Raw genomic sequence first — 22,605 nt, forward strand, 5'->3', positions numbered from 1 at the left:
AAGACATCCACTTTGTGTGACACTGAGTGTTTCCATGGGCTGTGTAATCATATATGTAACCCCTGTCCCTGGTGGCTCCTGACGCCTGCTGGTGAGGATGTCACATTTACTGTCCAGCAGGAAGTCGTAGAAATGTCAGTTCTCTAAAAGGCAGGTAAAAGGAAGCAAGTTTGCAGATATCAATCAGTCATTTCCTTCATTTATTTTCACATGCCTCATTTTCATTTTGGTGAATTCTTTATCCATAATGCACACGGCTTATGCAGATATCCAAAAATAAAATATGTAGAACCCACAACACATACATCCAAATATAAAAAATATTGGGCTTAAGCTGGTTTGGTTCAGTGGATAGTGTCAGCCCACAGACGGAAGGGTCCCGGGTTCCGTTCCAGTCATGGGCACATATTATTTCCTGGGGTGCACGGCGCATGTGTCTCTCTCACATTGATGTTTCTCTCTATCTCTACTCCTCCCTTCCACTCTTTCTAAAAATCAATGGAAAAATATCCTCAGGTGAGGATTGACAAAACAAAACAAGACAAACAAAAGATATTGGTACTTCTGTTTAAACTTAATGTTTCATATATTTCTCCAGATGTCTACAGATATTAGGAATGGGGTGGTAGACTAAGATTTTCTGTGTAATTTGCTTCAAATTTTATAAGAAAAAGGATAATTCCCAAGGTAAGATAAATTGTGAAAACTTGTTGCATGGATTTGGTTGACAGAAAGAAAAATGCTAAGAAAAATGGTTAGAAATTAAGTCTTCTCTGTATATGAATGACATTTCAGTATGAAAGAGTTCTCACAGAATTGCTAACCCAGCAAGAAGAAAGACTGAAGTGCAATTTATAATGACTATTTATTCTAGCTTATTCACCACCTGTGTGCTTAATTTGAAATACTTCAGTCTACTAATTCTGTGTCAACTAAATATAAATTTTGAAAGGTTTGAAAAAAAGTTAATGAAATGGTTATCTCTAATTTTGCAGAGAATTTCTCGTGCATGTGCATCTAGTCCTAAAGGGTTGTATTCTTAAATTTGGAGAAAAGGAAAGAATAGGGAGTAAGTGTAAGTACGTTATTATGTTATTTATAATAGCAACTGGCCTTTTGAGAATCAGCTGTGTAGTTCTATCTGTTGTGTGGCAAAATTCTAGATGCTTCAGCAAGTATTTACTTAAAGACAATTCAACAAATGTTCAAATAACCCAGTGATGGCGAACCTTTTGAGTTCGGTGTGTCAGCATTTTGAAAAACCCTAACTTAACTCTGGTGCCGTGTCACATATAGAAATTTTTGATATTTGCAACCATAGTAAAACAAAGACTTATATTTTTGATATTTATTTTATATGTTTAAATGACATTTAACAAAGAAAAATCAACCAAAAAAATGAGTTCACGTGTCACCTCTGACACGCGTGTCATAGGTTCGCCATCACTGAAATAACGATTTTCTTTATGTATTACGAGTTAATTTTACACTGACTTTGAGTCACCGCAGCAGGCTACCCTAGCTGGTTTGGCTCAGTGGATAGAGCATCAGTCTGTGGACTGAAGGGTCCTGGGTTTGATTCCAGTCAAGGGCACATGCCTGGGTTGCTGGCTTGATCCCCAGTAGGGGGCGTGCAGGAGGCAGCCAATCAATGATTTTCTCTTATCATTGATGTTTCTATCTTCCTCTCCCTCTCCCTTCCTCTCTGAAATCAATAAAAATATATTTTAAAATATACATATATATATAAAAGGCTAATATGCTAAGTGTCTGATCATCTGACTGGTTGCTATGATGCGCACTGACCACCAGGGGGTAGATGCTCAATGCAGGGGTTGCCATGACATGCACTGGCCATTCAGAGAAATGGCACTGTGGACCTGGTGGCCACAAAGCAACACTTGGCTTCCCCCAAGTGGGACACAGGCCCCGCCACCACCTCGGAGCGACACCCCACCAAATCGCAGCCAACGCTGCTGAGACCCCATGGAGCAAAATGCGGCCCACAGCCCAGCCCAGCCCAGAAACAGCCGCCGTGAGCGCCGGGTAATGGAGATTTAGAAAGCTTAAAAACTTAACCTGACTGAAAAGAAGAAATGGTAGACCAAGACTTCAGGTTTTCTCAATGTGCAGAATATAGTCAAAAATAAATATTTTACCCTTTGTTCTCCCTGCATAGTCCTATATAATAAAAGACCAGCCACCATAATGGCATAACAACTGGAACAACTGACCAACCAGTCACTATGAGGTGCATTGACCACCTCTCGGTCCCTCCCCCCAGTCCGCAGGCTCCAATCGCTGGATGGCCAACGGGGAACCACAAGGGAACCAGGGTGGTGTCAGGGAGGGACTGGGGACTGGCAAACAGGTGGAAGGCAGACCTCTTGGTCCCTCCCCCCGGCCCATACGCTCTGATCACTGGATGGCGAATGGGACCACAGGGAACTGGGGTGAGCAGTGACAGGGCAGGACTGGGGACTGGTGAGTGAGTGGAAGATGACCTGATTGCAGGCTAGGCTAGGGACCCTACCCATGCATGATTTCGTGTGCTGGGCCTCTAGTCTACAATAATAATCTGCTTCGTGTTGACATTTACTGCTGTGTTGCTGACAATTACCTGAAAGAGAAGTCGGGGTGCTTCATTGGGCTGGAAAAAGCTTAGCTAAATCAGAAAGCAGGTTTAAGTAAGCAAGTTTATTCTATATCTATAAAAGGCTAAGTTGACTCGCACATGCACAATACATATAAAGCTCTTGCTGGTGCCAATCACATGCGTGTGTGTTTCGATCTGTCATTGTTGATTGTGATTTGGTTGACACTTCTGTTATAGAGAAAGGGTGAATAGTGATATTAAAATATTTCTTCTAATTAATTTCCTTTCAATCTGCACAAATTCATGTACTGGAACACTAGTAAATAAATAAAATAATAAAGTACCTTCTGAGTTATCAATAATGTGGTTATGGTCAATTTAACTTTAATGCTAAGAATCTGTTAATGTGAATTATTTAAAATTGTTACTCAAGACTAATAATCTATATAGTTGCTTATGCTACCCAGAAGAGTTCATGGACATCCTTATTGATCAGATTTTTGGAAATTGCTATACATTAACATTTAAAAATAATAATGATAATACTCTAGGGATGTTCTTTTGAAGCATAGGTTTCAACTGCCTTTTTAACTTTTTTATATTGAAACTAGTGCCCCGGTGCACGGATTCATGCACATTGAAAGGACATCAATTAGAAGGTGGCTGGCAGGGCAGGACTGGGCGAGACAGGCCAGACACACCCTGGAGCCAACCTCTCGTGGTCCCTCCCCAGCCAGCCTCACCTGGGGCAGCACCTTGGCTTGAAGGGCATCTGCAGAGTGAGCAGGGTCCCTCTGGCAGGTGAGGTCCCTTGCCTGGTCTGTGGGTATCGGGCTGAAACCGGCTCTCCAACTTCCCCCAAGGGGTCCCAGATTGCGAGAGGGTGGTTCTCGGGTGACGCACCCTGGAATTGGGGTCCCTCTTTTCTGGTTCCAGTAGGGTGTGTCACCTGAGAACTGCTGCTGCCAAGTCACTGCAGCTCGGCAGCTCCTGTGTTGAGTGTCTTCCCCCTGGTGGTCAGTGCATGTAATAGCTACCGGTCGGACAGTCACTTAGCCATATCTATCTATCTATCTATCTATCTATCTATCTATCTATCTATCTATCTATGATCTTCCTGAGTTCCCATAACAGCCCTTTCACCGAACTTTTTATTGTAATTATCTGATTATAGTACATGTTCATCTCCTCTAAGACAGTTAGTGTCTAGAGGGCAGGGACTGTCTTATTCATGCACAGTCTGCAAATATATGTTGAATTGGGGAGGGGGAGGTGTTTTTTGAGATATAATTGACATAGAACATTATATTAGTTTCAGGTGTTATAACATGATTCGATATGTGTATATATTGCATAATAATCATCACAACAAGTCTGGTTAACATCCATTACAGATAGTTACAATTCTTTTTGCTTGTCATCATCAGAACTTTAAGATCTAGTCTCTCAGAAACTTTCAAATATAAAATACAGTGTTGTTAATAGTCACCAAGCTGTACAACATTGACTTTAATTGAATAATATGGCTGTTTCCCATTTCATTTTTACAGGTGCCCGGGCCACTGTGGTTTGATTGTCAGTGCATCAGGACAAGAGCAGAAAATGAAAATAACAAAAATCCAGAGACACTTGGGATTGGTCTCTGACTGGTGTCATCCGGTGGAATACACGAACACGTAGCATAATTACCTATAAGGAGAGCGTGCTGTGTGGGTCAATAGGAATAAAGAGAAAGGAGAAACCTATTGTGGAGAAGAGGAGGTAACAGGTAAGTTTAATCCTTAAAAGGGAAGCAGAAATTGGTCCATGCATTGGAGAGAGCAGGATGTGCAAAGGCGTGGATCCAGGTGAGGCCCGGGGGTCTGTGGGGAGGGGAGAGCTGATGCTGCAAGGAGGGCTGAGTCTAGATGTGGAGGACTCTGTGCTCCTTCGTCCTGTGGACCACAAGATGCAGATGGGAAAGCAGGAGAGAGAAATGAACAGTGTGGAGGGCTGGCTGGAAGCAAAGAGATGCAGAAAAGAAAACAAATGCCTAAGCTTATGAACACAGCTACTGCATAGCACTGGACTGCCCACATGTAGAATTTCATTTAATCATCACGTGATGGTTTCAGTACCATTACCCACCATCATGTTCCATTTACACATGAGAAAGGCCTCAGGGTATTAAGTCACTTGTCCAAACGTGAGGTGGGCAACTGGTACAATCAGGATGAAAACCCAGGTCCATGTAACTCCAACGAGTATGCGTAGAATCACTAAATCTATGTCTACTTTTTTTTGGTTAATCGTCACTCAAGGATATTTTCTCCATTGGTGTTTTTAGAGAGAGCAGAGGGGAGAGGGAGAGGGAGAGAGAAACATCCATGTGAGAGAGACACATAGATTGGGTGCCTCCCACACGCGCCCCAACCAGGGCCAGGGATGGAGCCTGTAACCAAAGTACGTGCTCATGATGGGAATGGAACCCGGGACCCTTCAGTCCAGAGGCCAACGCTCTATCCACTGAGCCAAACTGTTAGGGCCTTTTTGTCTATTTTTTAACAAATGAATGTCAAGGGAATATGATCGAGGGGGTAAAAGACAGGAACAAAACAAAACGAGGTACTCGTGGCCTGGCTCTTCTCATTCGGCTTGGGGGAAGGCCTGTCCTAGAGCTGGGGACTCGGATGCACAGAGTTTGACAATGATGGCAATGAGCGCACGCCATGGAGGTGACTGCTTGTAACAGGTGATGTTGGGCTAATAAAAAAAATTAAATGAAGGCGCATAATGCAAGCCTTGCCGTAAACTGCGCAGGTCCGAATGTTAGCAGAACCCTAAAACCGCTGAAGGGAAAAGCCTAACACCACACCAGCAGCTCAGAGGCACATGCAAATGGACCCTCGGGCACCCAGAATATGCATTTTGTGGCAAATTGCCTGACATCCTTGCTATTTTATGTGCTCTATTGTTTGGCTATCCCTATGATTAGTTTGCTCTCCTTTGGCCTGTGAAATTGATCTTACGAATTTTCCTTTCAATCCATTTCAGTAGGTGTTGTAATTTACATTTAAAATAGATGGGCGGTGAAGAAATAGCAGCCCGGAGACTCGCTGTTACACCGACGCTGCTGAGTCTGAACATGTGCTCACGGTGTCTGCTAATCTCCCCGCAGCGGGGAGAGGGGGCCAGAATGGATCGAAGCCTCTCAAGCATGACGCCGTTAGCTATGTTCTCCCTCAGTCCACTTGCCACTTCACTCTTTCAAAAGCAAGGCGTCAAGTAAATGGTAAGTGCGGGGATTTACTTATTTACTTAAAGCCTGGCAGCTGGAAAACATAAGCTCGGTGAAGCCTATAGTCTCTCAGAGCTAGAAAGCTACTGACATTGATTCAGTGGACGGGAGTCTCAATCCACCTTTAATTACACCCCGCTTGCTTTTTGCAAGGAAAGCGTGGGAACACGCCACCAACGTGGCCGCGTGTAGTGCTTCGCTTCTGCGGCCGCCGGAAGTGGATTGATTTCATTGCATCCTGGCTGATCTGCCTGAATAGAAAAACATCTAATTTGCTTCCTTTTCATCTGTGGCCTCTAAACTGATTTTATTGGAAATTTGAATTTTGAGTTGTCTGAATACCTTTTAAAGGTTTGGTGCTCAAATTTAATGTGGGTTTATGTTACAAATCAGCAAACTCGAGTATTAATATCAGTGTAAGAAGATGAAATTTTGACCAAATTAGATAACCCAGAACATTAGATTTTATAAAGGATGTTTGCACAGTGCCTAGAAATTAATGTCAACATTGGTGTCTTTCGTGAGGCTCTGAAATTTCCATTAGTTAAAAGGGATAAGGAATATAAGAAAGATCTCAGTAAATTATGTTTGCCTCTCCTCCCCAGTGTAAAACACAAATATATTATCACCTGTGTTAGATGAGAAGGGAGGGAAGGGAAGTGTTGTTAGATATGAATAAGTAGAATATATTTTGAGGTCAGGACATAGTAGATTTTCTACTAATTTCCATTTATATAGCATTGTCCCGAGTATCTCAAAGAATTTTACATTAATTCATAAGCCACAACATCCAAAGTAGACCTTACATTGCTGTTATAATATGCTTTGCCTTGAGACTAGAAAATATATATTAACTTTTATCCTAAAGAATAAAAGTAGGTTATTACTCTTATCCATTTTCTCTTAGACTTTGATGAAAATTAATACTTTTTACAAATGTATCTAAATACCTGCTTGCTATTGCTCTCTTTCATATTACTGGTCAATTACTATAAAATAGTCTATTTCCTTATGATAAATAATTGCAATTGTAAATGCATACTTAAAAATTAAAAGTTGAACACAGTATGCAAATGATGTGTTGTGGAATTGTGCACCTGAAACCTGTGTAATTTTGTTAACCAGTGCCACTCCAATAAATTCAATAAGAAGGAAAAAAAAAGTTGAAACATTCACTAAAATTTAGGACACAAGTAAAATTGGTGTAATAATGTCTCAATTTTTACATACAAAGAAATTAAGTTGACCAAATTTTATGATCCTCATGAGAAAGAATTAGTTCTTAGGCTAATATTTTGTGTCAGTCTATTCAAGCTGCTTTCAACATTGTTTCTGTTGGTATTAACATGACAAAAACATGGTTTGCAAGATGAGAACTGATGCAGTCTTATGAATCATTCCTTTGAATTCAGCTCAGCCCAGGGCCTGTTAGAGAATCACATCATAGATCTAATAACCTCAACTGGTTCAGTTTACAAATCAAACAAAGAGTTTTTGTTCAAGAAAGCCTAGTAAGTAAGAGAAATTCTGATCAGACACCTGAATTATGAAATAAATGCTCCATTTCATCTAATTTCAATATATCTTTGCAAAACTTTCTCAATGTCATTAATTATGCAAGTATTTTTTCTAGTCTTAACAAACATCAAGAATTGCTCACCATTCATGAAGCAAACAAGTTGCCAAATGTGAACTGGGGCATGTCCTGTGAGGGTGCACTGGCCAGACCAGTAATTGAGGAATCATAAGGAGGCATTGCTTTAGGGACAAGGTCTAACCACACTGCGTTCTCGATCACAGAAGGTAGATTAAGACGCTGCTTAGTCATGGCTTCTACCTTGGCTTAGTCCAAGGCTGTTGGGCCCCAGCAGGGAACATTTGGCCCATTCAAACAGGATATTGTGGGAGAATTTAATAACGAGTTTATTTACAGAGGTGGGGGAAGGCTAGGGGAACTGCGGAGGGATGCAGAGCTTCCTGGCAACCACAGAAAATCATCACCACTCCTGGGCTCAGGGAGCAAATGCAAGGACTTGTCGCTGCGGAGAATGGACGTTGAAGAGGAGCTGTAGCTTTAGGTGGAGAAGCTTAGCAGGTACTATTACTCAGTAGGAAAAGGACCAGGGAATAAATACCCCAATCTCATGATTCTTATGTCCTTTGATAATCTGCCCAATTTTCCATTGACTGAACCCAATCAGAAGGCAGAGAATAGGAGGGACTATTGAGGCAAGTCTCTGGAGATCAGTTTCCTGAGGTATGAAACTGGTTGGAGAAGGGTGGACTGAATCTGGATGGACACACAGGTCTCAGCCAGCACAGCAGGCCTGCTGAAGGGTGATGACCTGCACTGTGCTGAGCCAAGTGGAGTCTCAGGCAAAAGGAAATATCTGTGATGATGATTCCATCTTTACGTAAAATATTTACATTTGGTTCATCACGTGGTTCTGCATTAATTTTGATCCTTTTTAAATATGGCATTGCAATATTATTCGTCACGATTACTAAGATTTTTGGTAACCCCTTATATTTTGTACCCAAGCTTTCTTCTCACTCTAATCGCAGCCCAGATAATTACCGTCAACATTCTGCATTTTGGCTGTGTGGTGATCACCCGGAAGTGTGCAGTGTGCCTAGTAGCGTTTTCTCCTTTTAGGAATCCACTGTGGAATTTCTTTATGATAAATAAATCTATTTCCTTATGATAAATAATTGCAATTGTAAATGCATACTTAAAAATTAAAAGTTGAACACTTTTAATTTTTGTGGGTGGTTGTTCTAAAACATAAATGTGAGCAGACCTGATGCATTTCATGATGGGAAATCTGAGGACTTCCCCTGTTTTGAGATCAGCAAGGTTATGTCTATTGATAAACGTTCTCTGACAGGAAGCTGCTGGGCTCTAATCCTGAGTCTGATCTGACTTCTGGAGACAAGCTCACACTGGAATGGAAGCTGCTGTAATCACATTGCCAGTCGCAGTTTAATCTATGGCTTGCCCAACAGACTTATTCATTTAATTAATATCTGCCCCTCCACTCCACTCGACTGTAAAATTGATGAAGGCAAGCATAATGGTGTGTTGGTTGGTTTGTTTTTTTATTCCTCACCACTGTAGCCCCAGCAACTTGCAGATACTAAGCAATCAATAGATATCAATTGAATGGAATGGATGAATTAATCAACAGTCATATAATAGAACTATGAATTTCAGAAAATACACCTCCTGCTAACAGGTCTGGGGGAAAAAAATAGGATAATAACTTTACTTAAGTGATCCAAGAATTCTGCCTTGGTAATGTGGTTGGTGATGTTTAGAATCAGAAAATTCAGCTTTGGAAGAAAGGGACAATCCATTGCAAGTGGCCTAGAGGACCTCACGAGGCTAAATATAAAGTCTAGAGCATTTAATTTCTCTCACTTGGGGACATGTTCCCTCCCAGATAATCTCCATTTGTCTGTGCCCACTATATACTAGAAAATCCAGAGGAAGACATGGGTAGGAAATCATTTTAGGAGGACCTATGAAGCTCCTTAAATAAGTAGCTAAATCAAAGAAGTCCTTGAGTCTGTCGCTGGAACATGACAATTTAAATTGTGACTACTTACAATTCCTAAATGTCTAAAGTGTTGAGGTTTTGAATGTCAAAATACTTTTATTATTGAGAACCTCATGTGCTTGTTATCCTTTGGTAGTATGCTCACAATGAATGTGACAGGAATTCAGAGAAGCTCACATTTGAGAACTAGGAATTTCTACTTTAGATTGCAGTGTTTGAAGTACCCTAAGGAAATGCCCCCATGGGCCTGAAGCAGTTAGCACCACTCACCTTATAATCTACTGAGCTTGCATTAGAACTGCCCAAATGCATTTCTGTGGGATGCTACTAGGCCATGTGTGATCTGTATGTATGTGTGTCTGTGTCTGTGTGTGGGTATATGTGTTGGGGGTGATTATATGGTCAAATATGTTTGCTAAGTGCTGGTAAAATGGATTCTTTACTTAAAATTTTCTCAGACCCTAAGATGCTGAACTGAATTCTGAATCTCCAGTGGGGCATGTGTGAATCTCCAAGAGGAATATGTCACGTTTGCCAAAGTATTCGGTCACAATACCTTTTCTTCCCTGTAGCATTACTAGTACACAATGCCCATAGCACTTCACAATGCTGTGTGGAAAATGCTGGTGTATCCAGTTGTCCTACTTCTAGTTGTGCATTCATTTCCTATTGCTGTTATAACAAATGACCACAAACCTGGTGGCTTACGACAACACATTAATTTGTGAGTTCTGGGGGTTATAATTCTGCAATGAGTTTTCTAGGCCTAAAATCAAGTGGGGGCTGGGCTGCTTTCCTATCAGAAGCTCCTGAGGAAAATCCTTTTTCTTGCCTTTTCTGGTTTTTAGAGGTTGCTATTGTTTGGGTCTCATCACTACAACTCTTGCCTCTGTCATCGCATCTTTTTCCTGCAAAATTAGCAAAGATTGGCCCAGCATCACCTTTAGGTACATCTCATGAATTTCATTTAATTCAAAATATGTATTGAGCATCTGCTCTGTGCATTGCGTTCACTTATGTTAAGGGAGGTGCTCATCTGAATAAAATACAATCCCAGCCCTCAAATGATTGATCATTTAATTGTAGATAGAAAACTACTTCCCAGATACCCACATTTCAAGGAAGAATATAGTCAAAATGATGGAAAACCCGTCACAAAAGCAGCTGGGGATTCCGAGAGCAGAGATAAAACCTCGAATTCCAATGCCTGAGTCCTGAGGGAATCTATGCAGTGGGTGGGGGAATGGGCTTCCGATGATGTGTGTAGGGTTGTGCCCAGTTGCACTGGGAGGGAGAGCTAGCAGGGGACAAGGGAACAGTACAAAGTGAACATCGCGCAGCTGACACACGGTGCACGAGAATGTGCCGGTGAAGTGCATCCACAGTGCTTGGGAAGTGCAGCTGAGAGCCAAGTTTGATTGTAATGTATGATACATGGAAGAGGATGGAAATTAGTAAGACTGGAAAAGCAGGTTGAAGACAGATGGTATATTTTCTTAGTGTTTTCGAATGAGGTAATTTTTCTCAACGTGGTAGGTAATTAATTTGATCATTTATCATATTTTCAACGAATAATCATGAGCCACCTGATCTTTGTCTGACACGCTCTAAACACGAGAGGTAATGTAGCCCCATCCTCACTGTGAAGTGATAACATCACATGGAGAATGTTGGCAGCAAGCTAGAACAAACGGGGTACTTTGTATTAGTTTGCTAGAATTGCCATAACAAAGTACCATAAACTGAGTAACTTAAAGAACAGAAATTTAGTCACAGTTCTCGAGGCTAGAAGTTCGAAATCAGGGTGTCCAGGGGGTCCTGCTCCCTCTGAAGGTGCTTACAGAGGGTTGGGGCAGGGGAGATAGAAGAGGGTAAAGGGGAATAAATGGTGATGTGAAAAAACTTGAGTTTGGGTGGTGAACACACAATACAATATACAGATGATGTATGATAGAATGAAACCTATCTAACTTATTTAACCAATGTCACCCTAATCGATTCAATTTAAAAAAAAGAGAGAGAGAAGGAAATAGCAAGAACCTAAGTTCCGGCAGCGAATGGGAAGAGGTGCTGGATGCAATAGGGAACCTGCACGCCATACCTTATTTCCAATGCATCGACTTTTAAAAACCTCCAAGTAAGCAACAAAACTCCTCGTTTAAAGCTCATCTGCTGAGATGCAGCAGGACTGTAAATCTGCCAGAAACTGCAACTCTCTTATCCGTTTCCCATCATGATTCTCTTACAACTACTGACCAGATAATGGGAATAATCAGCACTGTCGGCACAGCACAGATATGTTTTATCTTAAGTTAAATATGCTTTATTTTCCTGAAATGATAAACATTGCATTTTAAAGTGATTTTTTTCCTTTCTTCTACAGACTGCACTTTTGAATGCAGACTTTGTGTCTTGGCAAGTAGAAGATGTCAACATTATCTTAAATTTGAATCAAATGCACAAACTTTTTATTTCAAATGTCAGTAAATTGCAATCATCTGGTGGAAAACGCTTTCAAGAATCATGCAGTACTTAAGTCCTTTTCAAGCAACTCGTCATGCGTAAAACCTTGATGTATGATTCTTGTAGTGCCTGCCTTCTTAATGAATGTTCTGAGAAGACTTCAAAAAGACAGATTAAAATCAGTGTCCCTGGCATGAATATCTAGGGACTATCAAGAGCCTTTTAATAAAAACATTTAAGGATGAATATGGGCATATATATATATATATATATATATATATATATATATATATATATATATATATATATAAATTTTGGAGGTCAAAGAAAGAGCCTCTCCCAGTTAGGTGAGAAGGCATATGTGGTGACTGATAAAAATAAGGTGGACCATGGAGTTTGTAAACTATCTGCAATTTTTATTCTTATAGAAATGTCCAGCTAGGACGGGGATCTGCTTCACCTTCAAGTCTCTCTACCACTTGTGCACACAGCATGTCTGTTTAGATCCAGAGCAACCTGAACTTGGACATGGTTCCTGTGACCCAGAAAGTACAATAATCCTTTATATCTGTGCCATATCTCAGTCTCAGGCTCAGTCTATGTATATTTTCCTAATACTATACTTTGCCAGAGCTTATTGCTGGATCTTAGATACTAAGCTGGACCACCTCACCCCCTCCCAAAAGTCTCCCTATATATTTTTTCATTGGCTCTTTAATTATAAGCTATCAACCATGAATTGCACTCTAATTTTCACTAACTCTTGTCTAGCTGGTCATGTAACCTATGCTTGGTATGAGAGACAGAAGCAGCATATTTGATTCATTGAGCAATGATAGGCCTTATTGACACCTGACGAGAAGATAAACTGTTCTATAGAAGTTTAAAAAATATTAGTTTAGCATCAGGAAGAGGACATAAAACTAAAGGTGGAGGAGGGAAATGTGATAGGATTTGAACTATATTGGGGAAAGAAGAATGAATGAGAATACAGAGTGTGCAAATTTCATGTTTGTGTCTGTATAGTATTTGTGCCTTTCCCACCTGAAGGTTCTGAAATCTGAGGTTAAGCTGAGATAAGCATACCAGATCTACGTGATTGGGAAGAAGTCAAGGGTGATCCCAGGCAATGGTTTTTCATTTGACATAAATGCAGGTGCAGAGAAGAGCATCTGGCTGGAGCTGAGACAAGCCATGAGCTCCAGGCTGCTTGAAATTCAGATCATGGCAAGAAGTTCTGGTAGTGATATCATTTCAGTAGTTATGCATAAAAAGAAGAAACAAAACATTAAAAGATCCTCTTCATTTTTAGTATTCCTGCACCATTGTAAACCTATATCATCTTATCTATAGGCTTTATGTTTCTAGATAAAGATATTAGGTAATCTACCTCAATTTATAAACCATTCAATTTTTAAAATACTTGACCATATATATTCTTATTATGTTGGTATGTTATTAAAGTTTGACAACCATAAACTTAAAAAAAAAACTTCATATTTTCAGTAAGTAATGTAAGTAAAGTATGTGTGTGTGTGTGTGTGTGTGTATATCCAGCAACCAGAACAGTGGAATGACCACAACCGGTGGTGATGATGTGCACTGCAGCAGCCAACCAACCTGATCTGGGCCCCGACTGCCCCCCCCCCCCCGGCCCCCGCACTCCCCTTGGCTGGCCCTGCACCCAATCGGCCCCCAACACCCCGATTGGGGGCGGGGCCGGTCAGCCAACCACCTGCAGCCCCTTTTCCCCACTGACCCGCCCAATGGGCCCCCATCGGGGCAGGCTGGCCAGGCCCCACCCATGCATGAATTTATGCACCAGGCCTCTAGTTTTCAAATAATGGAGTTATAATTTTAGTTCAAGTTCAATTGTTAACATATACTTAGGGGATTTTTAAAAGAAATACCACATTATAATCGCAGGCTTTTAAGCACTAATTGGGAAACATACCTTTTTATAACCCAAGTCTCCCAAAATACTTTTTTTTTTCTTTTTAAGTGACTTTTGACATGTTGCTGTGGCTTTTCTTTGTAGCTAGAATAACTTTCTTTGCAAATCCCTGCAGGTTCACATGCTGCTAACTGAATCTAACTTAACCATGCCTGGGGAAACATTACAGATTATTGCACCAATTTGCTTGCTATGTATGTTGCCTTAGTGAATATTAGAAGTGCCATTTTTCCTGTCCCATGTGATTTTTTTCTCCATAGTATTTGAAAAACTTAGCTTTCATAGTTAAAAGTCATAGGTCCAGTGCTCGCTTCGGCAGCACATATACTAAAAGCCATAGGTCCAAATATTGTTTATTCTGACAGTGCTTTTTAATATTTTCGGGTCAAATCTCTCTTTGAAGCACCGAGAGCATCACCAAGGTGATGCATTTTCCCACACAGTTTAGGAAGGATTCTTCAACTGCCCACTCTATGGAATGTGGATGAACAACCTTCCAAACTCTATAGTTGAATAGTTACTCATCAATGCAAGGAATTTAATTGAAGGAGGGCTTTCGATTGGAATCACCATAAATGTGTCCACGAACACTCTGGAGCATGCCCCAAAGATGCTGACACAGTTGTCCCTGGGAATGAAAACCACAGCCATAGGGAGCCACTTTGCTGATGGGAAATGCTGTCGCCCTCATGTATTTGGAGGGAACCATTACCATTTAGTCTCTTGTCATTCTTTTATATCTTCCCAGAGGATCATAACCTGCACACGTCATGTCCATGTCACCCACTCCTCTGTGGGTACGCTCGCATCATTCATGTGACAAATATTTATTAAGTGTCTACTACATATAACACACTTGGGAAAAAACTCTCTGCTCTATGTGACTTACATTCCTGTAGAGAATGAAAAGAAACAGAAAATAAACAAGTTAGAGAACGATTCATGCAATGAAAAAAAATAAAAGTTAGCCAAAAATGCTCTGACACTCCTTCCAACAAGAAGATAGGCGTAGGTCCCTTCCGCTTGAAACTGGGTAGGCTCTCTTCGTTAACCAGTAGACAGTGTGGAGGTGGCTCTGTCTGTGGAGTCTGCCTGTTCCTTTCTCGAACCACTGTGTTAGAAGTCTGGATAACCTGATGGAACATTCTTGTTAAAGATCCTAGGAGTACATGAAGAAGGACTCGGATCTCTAGGGCGCGAGACATGAGAGCAAAGCCTTTCATGGACCCTCCAGGTCCCCCGAGGCACCAGCTGAATAACTCAGTGACTCCAGCCAATGCCACGTGGAGCAGAAGATCCAGAGATCATGAACATGATTCAGTGACCATTGATTTAAGCCACTGAGTTTGGGATGGTTTGTTAGCCAGCAGGAGATACTGGAACTGTGGGGGTTGCGTCCACTAAAACTCATGTCATGTTATTCCAGGCAAGACCTCAGTGGTCTGGTCAGTTCTTCACTGCTCACTAACTGATTCCTTCTCTGATTTCCCACAGCACTGTTCCGGACCTTCCCTACTGTAATCAAACTCAAACCACTTCCCTAAGCTCTCCTTATAATCAGCACAAAGCCCTAAATGAAAATATATAATTTGATATTGAATTATCAATATTAAATCTTGTCTAGACTGCTTTTCCTCAGAGAGCTGTGCATCTTCCACCATTTTCTCCTCCTCCTCCTTTCTTAGAGGGAAGAATCTACCCTAATTTCCAAAGTCAATGCCTTGCATTGTTTGCAGTCTCAATTCCTTTGGTCTCTTCTACTTATCCCTGGTTATATTTTTATTGCTCTTCTTCACCCTCCTATTTTTCCTATGCCCATAATTTCACAGAAGCAACCTTCTTCTTGAAATACATACTTTCTTTCCTGGCTTCCCAAGACACTGAAGTTTAAACTGTCCTTCACATTCCTGCCATAATTATAGTGTTAAAGCAAGTATTATACTATTCAATTCTCTTTCTGATGAACTATCAATAGCTTCATTGCCTTCTAAATAAAGACCACAATCTTTTCATAATAGACTTCACTCTCCATAAAAAACCTCATTCTGTTTTTCCTTAGTCTGCAGACCTTAGTCAGTTGAATGTGTCAGACAACTCTGCTTTCTTTCCTGAAACCTACTCCTCCATTCCTGAATCCTACTCATCTTCAGGGCACTGCTGAAATCCACCTCTCCAACCCAAGCTTCACTCATCGCCAACACAATATGGCCGCCTCCTTCTTCCCAGCTAGATTTAACCTGCCTTGCATTTCTGTGGTAGCGTTCTTCTGTCTTGCTAAGTATTTTGCATCATCATTACTTTTTTTAATGCTTGATCTATTTAACATTTTTTAAGGGCTGTGGGGTAGTTGGCACAGGGATCTGTGCTAAGGAAACAAGAGTAGAAGCTCTTTATTCTCAAGGAGCATGCATCCTAGGATAAAGATGGTAACTTGAAGTAAGTTTCCTTTAACCCTGATAGAAGTAATGCAAAGAAGATTTGAAGAATGAATTTTCAAGTCTATGAAAAAACTCAGAAAATACTTCTAGAAGGAGACTGGCCTTGACTCTTTAAAAAAATGTGAATGTATTCAAGATAAAGGAGAGAAAGGCATTCTAGATAGATAGGGCAAGCAAGATGCAAAGTACTATGTCACAATGAGGAGAGCATGGGCAGACTATTGATGCTGGAGTGTAGGATGCCAGGCAGGATGAAGAGAAAAATGCTGTGGAAGAGGCAGGGTGGACTAGCCCATGAATGATCTCATCTGCCAGGACAAAGGGCTTTAGTTGCTGCAGAGGAAATCGAGGATGTGGGGACAACTTTCATGGATATAGATGAGAAAAGACATGGCGAGAGATCACTCAGCAATTCTCTTTTAATGTCTGCCTTCTCCACAAAAATTTCAAGATTTTGAAGGAGATGATGGTGTGTTTATCCCACGTTGGTATCACTCCTGGAAATTTAGTGCAATGTCCCACAGAGAGTAGATACTTAATAATGTTTTCATTTTATAAATAAAGTTTCTGCCGAAACCGGTTTGGCTCAGTGGATAGAGCGTCGGCCTGCAGACTGAAAGGTCCCAGGTTCGATTCCGGTCAAGGGCATGTACCTGGGTTGCGGGCCCATCCCCAGTGGGAGATGTGCAGGAGGCAGCTGATCGATGTTTCTCTCTCATCGATGTTTCTAACTCTCTCTCTCTCCCTTCCTCTCTGTAAAAAATCAATAAAATATATTTTTTTAAAAATAAATAAATAAAGTTTCTGTTCACTAGATCTGTTGTGGTGATTTCTTTGCATCTTCTCTCTCAGACCTTGTGTGGGGGGAATCTGGTACTCTGGGATGGCTCTGACTAGTGATCAATCCTGAGGCAAGATTCTGTTCTGCTACACAACTTCCAAGATGGCATGCTTGTTAGGAACTAGGATTTCTGGGCGTCTTTCTCTGCAATGTCTTCTCAGAGGAGGAGAAACTGAATGGGCCTGCAATGGCAACCATCTTTTTCTTGAAAGAGCCACCTCCAAGCCAGATTGAAAGGTGAAGATGAAATCTTATAAGAGAGTTGGTCTTATTTTTGTTTATGATGCCCTATCTCTATATTAATAAGCTCAATATCTTTTGTAATAAACTCTTCAAATGCACTAGCCCAGACCAGGATTCTTGTTGGAGACTAGCCTCTGTAGACTTCCTGTCATAATGAAGATCAGGGGTTGAAATGCCTTTGAGGAGGAAACCAAAGCCTTCATAAATCGGATACTTTCAAGTCTGCTGAAAGATGAGGGTGGTGCAGCAGCTGGTCTGAGAACCGGCTCATCCCTCACAGAACTGCTGAAAGGACAGGGACCTCCAAGGGCAGTGCTGGAAAGTTGTGCTAGGAATTGCACCTTGGTGAGGTCTTTGCTGAGTGCCAAATTTTTCCTATTTCCTTCTCATCCATTTGCTTTCTCCGTGTAAGTGGTGCTGACAGGAGACACAGAATGTTTGGAGGTGGAAGGCAAGAGCATTTCCAAATAAGAAAGATATGACCTTAATGTGAGGGCAGGTCACATACATTTCAGCAAAGCATATGAGAGTGAGATCAATAATTATGCCGTGCACTGGGGTTGCAAAACCTGGAGGATCTCTCTCTAACGGCTTCCAAAGGCTCTGATATCCAAAGTCAGTGCTGACATTAGGCAATTTGGCACAGGTGAAGCTGAAAGAATAGCTCTGCAAAGGGCTGGTGTCACAGTGCTTCCCTAGGTTCTGTCCCTTCCCAGCAATATTTATCTGCTTAATGGGCAATCCCTTTACTTCTTCCTGGTCACCCCTGGGTGAAAATTGCTTCTGCAAGAGTTTCAGAATTCAGACAGGGTCTGAAGAGCAAGCTTTATAGTTTATCTTACCTAACGAAATTGCCAGCAAGAGAAAATGCAAACTTTTCTTCACACAGCTTTCCCATTTGGATTATAAAATCTTTGTGGAGAGGTGATGAATGTGATAGAAAACACACAACTGTCTCAGATGTAAAGAATGCTGACAGCTGCAAGGACATGGCTTTACCCGATTTGCTTGGCAAATTTGATTTGCAAGGAAAGCAGGGAGTAGAAAATACCCAGGTGTCATTTGGATGGTCACCTTCCTAAACATGGCCACCTTGATTATGTGGCCATACTCACTCCAGCACCTCCATCAGCAGCACAGATGTGTCACCTGCATATAAAATTCCCCAGATTGTGGGCGACTGTACTAGAAAGAGTCATAAAAGGAAGAGGCATGTATTTTTTTCCCCTTATCTGTGAGTAAATGTTGCAAGGTGGAGACTTTTAAGAGCTGTAGTTTCGGGCTCTGGCAGTTTGAGTGGTGGGTCATTGACAAATGACTGAGGTCCTTTGAGCCTCCGTTTCTATATAATGAGATGCACAATAAAAATCTACTTTACGGGAAAACTGTGGTGCTGCATGACAAAATGTGTATTAAGCAGTTAGCTCATTACTTGGCATTTGATAATCCTATATAATGAAAGTTTAATATGCAAAGTGACCGAATGGCCGAACAGCGGAACGACCATCCGGACGACCATCTGGGACCATGCTATGACACCCACTGGCACCAGGCCAGCCAAGGCAGGTGTAATGAGATTGGTCAGTGGCCCAGCCACCGCCCCATGATTGCCCCGCAGAGGCTAGGCTCAGGCCATCCACTGGCGGGCTGCAGCAGGTGGGCAAGGCCTCCCTCTGGGAGGGAAGCCGATGCTGGCAGCCGGGGAAGGAGGGCCTAGTCTTGTACAAATTCTGTGCATCAGGCCTCTAGTGGGTATATATTATTACTCTTATAAACTCTGTTTTGCACATGACTAAATAACACCAGCATACACACACACAAAAAAGACATATGGAGTTCTTTTACTTAAATAAACTAAAAATTCTTTGTATAATTAATCTTATCTTTGCAGGAAGGATGAAGTAAATATAACTCTCTCAGTTGTTTATATTGGTCATTTAAAAAAATCATTCTGGGATGTAAAGCTTTTTTAACTAAAGTATCGTTATGTACAATATTATATTAGTTTCTGGTGTACAATATAGTGATTTGACATAGGCTAGAGGACTGTCAAGGGCCGGGGGGGGGGGGGGGAAGGACACATATGTAATACCCTTTGTAATACTTTAAGCAATAAAAAAAAAATTAAAAATAAAAAAGTAAAAAATAAATAAATAAATAAATAAATAAATACCTTACAAAGTGATCACCACAAAAAGTCCAGTATCCATCTTCACCATATAAAATTATTGTGATATTATTGCTATATGCTATATTTTACAGCCCATATGACTTATTTATGTTATAACTGTAAGTTTGCACCTCTTAATCCCCTTCACCTTTTGCCCTTACCCCAGACTGCCCACCCCTCTAGCAACTATCAGCCTGTCTGTTTCTTTGAGTCACTATGCATATTCATTTGTTTAGTTTTTTTAGATTCTGCATATTAAGTGAAATGATACAGTATTTGTCTTTCTCTGGCTTAGTTCACTTAGCATAATATCCTCTAGGTCTATCCATGTTGTCCCAAATGGCAAAAGTTCACTCTTTTTCATGATTCAGTAGTATTTCTGTGTGTGTGTGTGTGTGTGTGTGTGTGTGTGTGTGTGTATACACCCCTTCTTCATCCATTCATCTGTTGATGAACACCTACATTAATTTCATATTATGGCTATTGTAAATCACACTGCAGTGAACATAGGGGTGCCTATATCTTTTTATCAGTCATTATTTAAAAAAAAATATTACCCAGCTAAATCCATGAAAAATATATCACCATTTCTTCAGATTTGTTCATTTCTTCCACAAATATTTATTGAGCGCTTACCAATAGAACATGGGCTCGTGACAGGTACTATTCAAAGCAGCGAAGACACTGCAGTAAATAAACCAAAGCCCTGGCTTTCATAGAGTTCATAATCCAGTGCATGTCGGGGGGAGGGGTAGATAGCTTGCAATAAAGAAGTTGTGTGTGGTATGACAAACAGTGATGAGAGCCCTGGGGAACAATGAAGCAAATCCAGGGACAGAGGAAGCGCAGAGTAGTCATGGGAGACCCCTCCAGCAAGGTGTCATGCAAGCAGATATGAAAGTTTGATTACTGTGTGCACATTGTAAGCGACATCTGATGGCTGGAATTAGGGTGACCTTTCAACTTACAATATGGCTTTGGTGTTAACAAATTGGTGTTCAAAAAAATCAGTCATTGCCATCCTTTTGTCTGTTTCTCAGGCCCTGACTTCACCACATGCCAACGGCAAACACCACGTGGCAGTGAGATGATGAGAAACCTCTGCACTTTCTATGAGTCACAGTGGATAAAATTCCAAGGGTCTATATTTGTCTAGGGTGGAATAAATGCCTTTTCTAAATATATGACTTACCACTTCCCATTAACCAAATTCCCAAACGCATATTTCTGCTGGGAAAACAGAACACAAACCATTTTGTTCATGTAAAGAGCAGCCAATTTCTCTGCTACTCTCAGACTTAGAGGTGACACAAAGCTTAGAAGGAAAAACTAACATACTTGGTGACAGAATAAAGATTTAAAACACCTTGATAAGCTGGCATTACAACAAAATCAACAAGATAAAATTAGGAAAGATATGCATAAAATCCAACATTAAGGTTTTGAAAAATCAACAGCACAAGTTTGGAATTAAAGTGATTTATATACATATACTAGAGGCTCGATGTACGAAATTCATGCAAGAGTAGGCCTTTCTTCCCCTGGCTGCTGGCACCCGCTTCTCTCTGGAACCCAGGACCAAGGCTTCCCTCACAGCCTGGCTTTGTCCAGAAGGTCGTCCAGAAGGATGTCTGGTCTAATTAGCATATTGCACTTTTATTATTATAGAATAAGTCAACCTAAACAAGCACAGATCTTTGATAGTCTGAAAACCTAATACATGAGTTATTTGATGATTATACTCAAAAAATAGTACTTATATAATATTACAATTTATTAAGAGGATTTTATTTATTTATTTATTTAATATATTTTATTGATTTTTTTTTTTTTTTACAGAGAGGAAGGGAGAGGGATAGAGAGTTAGAAACATCAATGAGATGATCAGCTGCCTCCTACACACCCCCCACTGAGGATGTGCCCGCAACCAAGGCACATGCCCTTGACTGGAATCGAACCTGGGACCCTTCAGTCCGTAGGCCGATGCTCTATCTACTGAGCCAAACCGGCCAGGGCTAAGAGGATTTTTTTAGTTTGTGTTAGGTTGTGGGCTTCTTGAAGCAAAGAATCTGTTTACCTTTCTATTCCAGCCCCTTAAACAATGATCTGTTTAGTCACTGAATCTAATGCAATATTTGATTACAATAAAGATGTATATTATACACATAAGTGAAGAATGTCTCCTTATATGCCACAGTACATGGGCTACTTCTGTAGTGTATTCACATTTGGGTACTGTATTGGAAAGTATCCATTGGACTATGATCACAGAGAACTGAAAGGCTTTAAACCTACATCACATAATAAATTATCACATAAACTGGAGTGTTTCTAATCTTAGGAATAGGAAACTTTGGGGAAAATAATATCTGTGTTCAAATACATGGAAGGTGTATGCATGTATGTATATATGTATGTATGTATAAAATTAGTGTAGCTTCAGAAAAAAGAACCAGAGTCAGTGAATAAAATCACTGAAAGACAGATTTCAGCTCAAAATGAATAATTCTAAATTAAATGGTTACATCAAAACAATGGGGTTCCCATCACTGGGAGTGTTCAAGTTGAATGATCAGCATCTTTCCAGAAATGGGAGGTTGGAAGCAAGTCATCCTAATGTTCTTCCCAACTTTGATTTGTTGATTCTAAGATTATCCAATTTGCCAATAGTAAGAAATATCCTTCTGAAACAATTGTATCTTAGAGAGAAGTGCTGTCCCTTCTTAGGCCATTATTTTTAGATTTTTTTTTTCCATTTGAACTCTATTTTCTTAACCATTCCCATACCATTCTGCTGAGCAATATTCTTGCTCAAGGTTTTGATGTTGATTTAGACAATGTGGTTGTAATCTGTGTGGATTTCTAGTTAGTGTAAGTGGCTGATGTAATCCTGCTCACAATTTCCCAGGATACTTGGTGTCACACTGCAACCCCCAGCATGCCAAGAGACTCAGAGTTTTGTGAGTTCATGCTCTGACTATAGATAACCGTCTTTGTCACAGATTATAGCTACTAATAAGGAAAATGCTGTCCTTTTGGCTCTTGTTAATGTCTATTCCTCAA

Source organism: Myotis myotis, unplaced genomic scaffold (assembly GCF_014108235.1).
Source record: "Myotis myotis isolate mMyoMyo1 unplaced genomic scaffold, mMyoMyo1.p scaffold_m19_p_3, whole genome shotgun sequence".
Lineage (NCBI taxonomy): Eukaryota > Metazoa > Chordata > Mammalia > Chiroptera > Vespertilionidae > Myotis > Myotis myotis.